General features: G+C 39.6%; 1 protein-coding gene across 2 annotated transcripts in view; it reads right to left on the bottom strand.

Moving 5' to 3' along the window:
- slc7a14b (solute carrier family 7 member 14b) overlaps positions 1 to 1,105 on the bottom strand; it is a 12,758-nt gene extending 11,653 nt beyond the window's left edge. The window contains exon 1 of one of the 2 annotated variants that reach the window (XM_083529621.1): positions 804 to 1,105. The gene's annotated coding sequence lies outside the window, so the exon portion shown is untranslated. Of the gene's footprint in view, positions 1 to 513; positions 689 to 803 lie in introns of those variants that run through there. The other variant, XM_083529622.1, reaches the window with a different exon arrangement.
- Positions 1,106 to 4,618: the final 3,513 nt, after the last annotated feature.

Genomic DNA, 4,618 nt, shown 5'->3' with positions numbered 1-4,618 from the left:
CGCTGCACTGGTACAGATTTATAAATCATTTAGCAATATCCCTCATTTCTTTTTTTATTTGAGAAAAAATATAGAGTAATAATATTGATTGCAGGTGTGAGGACTAGACCACACACACACACACACACACACACACACACACACACACACACACACACACACACACACACACCATTAACAAGAATTTCATCTCCTTCACTAACTGACTAAGTGCAATAAATACCGTTTAAATACATGCGATCATTTATTTTCTATCATTATTTTAGTTATTTGTTTTATTGTTTTCTCATTCAGGAGTGTCCCAATGCCACTATAGTCCCCATAAATAGAGAAATACCTGTAGACTGATCTTTTTCTCCAGGAGACCACACACAGCACGTTACATTTACACTTTTCTCTCCTCCACATTTCAGACACTTCACTCTTCAGTTTCAGATCATTTCCAACAGATTTACACATAACCAGTTCAGATCAGTGCCAGGAGAAGAACATCAGGGTTTTTATGACACTTACCGCATCACTGTTTATCCGCTGGAGAGAAATTCGGATTAAATTGTTTCCTAATGAATCGTTTAGAAGTTCCATCCAGGTTCATCATGAATCCGGAGGAAACATCGGTCAAACAGCTGCCACGCTCGAGCAGGTGTTTTTTTTTCAGATATTTAAAATGTGTTTCATGGAGATGAAAAGCATCACGACACTTTTAAAGCTCATGACTCATAATGTATTCATGTGATCACTTCGACCAACACAAACAGTCGAACAGTCTGAGTAATGAAGGACATGATGGAGGAGAAACTCACGGTTTGTGGTGCAGAGCGCTCGGTGATGTTCTCCATGTCCGTGCTGGAGCTCCACAGCTTGGACTCGAAGCGCACCGACGCGCTGAATTATTCACCCAGTCTTCCATTAGATCAGAGCCGACAATTAATTATTCATCCCCGTGTCCCCCATTCAGCTCCGGCTGGTGACGTCATCTACCCTCCTGCCCTCCTGAGAGTGGTCCGTCTGTCTTTACTGATTCATAAATCTACATGGACATCAGCATCATCCAGGCATGTGGACTGGAACTAAAGGGACAGGTTTCTCCGGCGCGCGCACTGGTGATCGATCAAGTGATTATATCGGTGTAAATCACGCACACAATGAGTTTAATACATCTGAGCTGAAAATCAGATCTCTATAAAGCTTCTACTAAAAACCTGTCTGATAAAAAACATCCCTAAACTGCAGTCTAATGTTTTATTAGTTTCGAGTAGATTCAATTTTATTGTCTTTGTGCTTTAGGCACATGAACAGAGCCAAGAAACGCAGTCAGCATCTAATCAGACGTGCATAAATATCATCAATCAATAAATGTTTATTATCTGAGGATTCTGAACATCACTGCAGAATATTTGGTCTCCTTTTTAATCATGTTGAGGCTATGCTCATATATTAGATGATGCTCATTTAGTGTATTTAGTGTGTTTATACATCACACACACACACACACACACACACACACACACACACACACACACACACACACACACACACACACACACACCATCATCATCATCATCATCATCATCATTAATGCCTCATCCTTATTCACACATCAGATTATATCATTTATCAAACGCAGGAGTTCCTGAAGGTCCGACATGGAAACAGTAAAACACTCTCAAGGTTTCCTCTAAATATTGTCTCGTTTACACCAGAACCAAAATCTGAAATCCGAGTTGTGACGATGTGATGTGACACAGGAGTGTTCAGTAATAAAGGCTGATAGAGCTCTCAGGATGAGGTTCTTCATTCTCCAGGTGCTGTGTTGATGTTCTAGTGCTGTTACTTGTCCTGTTCCTCTGTGGCTGATTACCTTAGTGTGTGTACACCTGTTCTGTGTCTGACCCATTATCTCTTTATCTGCTCAGCTGACCAGTGTTTCTGTTTTTCATTGCAAAGTCTTGCTGATTATATGATGGTTTTCTCAGGTGCTTTACTGTCTGTAATTATATTATAGTTTATGAACATGATACTGATTCTGCGTATGTGTGTGTTGATCCTTCTTATGGATTTTGGTCATAATTTATGAACACACACACACACACACACACACACACACACACACACACACACACACACACACACACACACACACACACACACACAGTGTACCATCATACAGCATGATACACAGGTCCTATAAGAGCCCAGATGTTCCAGCTGCCTTTGTTTCTGCTTATTATCAGATGAAGCTGAAGTGAAATGCAACTTTTACAAAACGACAAACAAAACCTGGGATCTGAAACATCATCCTGAAACATGGCTCTGAGTACCATGAGTGTGTAACCTCTGTGTGTGTGTGTGTGTGTGTGTGTGTGTGTGTGTGTGTGTGTGTGTGTGTGTGTGTGTGTGTGTATTTACTCTGATCAGTGATGTGGCACCTAATTCATTTTTAATTCCCTCTGGAGAATGGCTCTTGAGGCTCAAGTGGAGCTCAGGTTCTGTTCGAGACAACCTGTCGCTATGGTGACAGTGTCAGCAGTAAAAACCTGTTGTGGTACAATCTGTTTTCCAAACGCACACAAACACACATACACACACACACACACACACACACACACACACATTCACACATTCACACATTTACATTCCAAGCATGTTAGCATTAAAGGTTTGAGCTTAAAAATAGAAATGATCAGATCTCCTGCATTTATGATGATGATGATGATGATGATGATGATGATGATGATGATGCTGGATACTATTGTCTCACTGTCAGTATGAGGCTCTTTAGTCTTATGGGGATAGAGTAGGATGGACAGTACTGTGTGTGTGCGTGCGTGTGTGCGAGTGTGTGTGTCTGTGTGTGTGTGTGTGTGTGTGTGCGTGCGTGTGTGCGAGTGTGTGTGTGTGTGTGTGTGTGTGTGTGTGTGTGTGTGTGTGTGTGTGTGTGTGTGTGTGTGTGTGCTGCAGCTGCACCCTGAATGAGGCATCAGAAAAATAAATGTGTACATAGAAACAAACACAAAAGCCATTAAAGCATTAAAGTGCCTTTATAGCAGCAGATTGTTTACAGAGTGACATCAGAATTCTACAAAAACACAAATACACACTCAAACACTTACAACAACATCATACCATCAAATTTAACACAACTCAGGTCAGTGTGGAACAGGAAATCACATGGGTGGAGTGACTACCAGTATTATTGTGTAGATTTAATTATGATTTTATATGTAGATATTTTAATACTGGATCAGTTTATTATTTTGTTCTGCACCGTAAAGACAAATGAGCGACTCTTTATAACAGATACATCACCTATTAAAACAGCATTATTACTGTCATCATCACTTCTTTATATTCATTGCTATTCAAATCTTAACATTTATTTACTTATGAATGTTGTGGGTTGGTGAATCTAAAAAATAATTAGTCTGTTAATAACTAGATATTTCCCATAGCGATCGTTTCCATTCGATGTTCAGCTCAGGATTAGTGATTAGTGATTAGTGATCTTTCCACGACAGGAGCTGTAATGTGTAATGTGTAAAAACTATGTGTAAAAAGTGCGAAATATAAAAAAAAAAGAAGATGATTATGTTTTTTGAGTGTTTTTTGGCACAAAATCATTCTTTTTCGCGTAAACACACAATTCGGAGTCTTATCACTTGTGTGTTTGTGAAATGCACTCGGCTGTGGTCATGTGATCAGGTGTGAATTAGAAGTGTGTCTCCCTGCAGTGTGACTGTAACAACAACTCAATGCTACATGACGTCACCTAACATACTACACAGAACTACACACATCAGGAGGGTCAGTGTGTGTGAGCCGCACCGCAGGACGTCATAATGTTCAGATGCACGTCACTATCTGCTCCGGGCATCTGCCTCTGATGACTCACTGTTGCTATGGTAATGCTGAAAATACATCAGCAGCTTATACGCTTTACAAAACACTGATGATGATGATGATGATGATGATGATAAGTATGGTTGTGGGTGTAAACTAATGGGTGTAAATACGTTTACCAGTCTGTGTTCACGTTCAACTATTCATCTGATACTCTGTGTGTGTGTGTGTGTGTGTGTGTGTGTGTGTGTGTGTGTGTGTGTGTGTGTGTGTGTGTGTGTGTGTGTGTTTCAAAAAGTTCTTCGGTGCCGAGTAGACGGGAATTTTGATTCAATGTTTGCTGTAAAAACTCGGCCACGGTACAAAACATTCTGATCCCTGATCTGATCGCGCACACACGCACGCACGCACGCACGCACGCACGCACACACACACACACACACACACACACACACACACACACACACACACACACACACACACACACGCGGATCTCTTTTTTTTTTTAGGCATTCTGCCACGTTGAAGGTAAGAAAAACTTTCCTGCTTGTTTTGAAGTTTTGTTTGATCCAAAGTGTGCAAACAAAATAATAAAAAATAAGATCATATTAATAATAATAATAATAATAATAATAATAATAATAATAATAATAATAATAATGAACAGAGACACTTAGATTAGAAATATAATACTTCTAACAAAAAACATAAAAACACGAAGCAACACAAGCTTTGATGTCGATAAATTAAATATCAAAGGGCTTTATATAAAAAAAAA

The sequence above is a fragment of the Silurus aristotelis genome (genome assembly GCF_946808225.1).
Source record: "Silurus aristotelis genome assembly, chromosome: 25".
NCBI lineage: Eukaryota > Metazoa > Chordata > Actinopteri > Siluriformes > Siluridae > Silurus > Silurus aristotelis.
The sequence above is the reverse complement of the archived record's forward strand: the minus strand, read 5'-3'. Positions and strand labels throughout refer to the sequence as shown.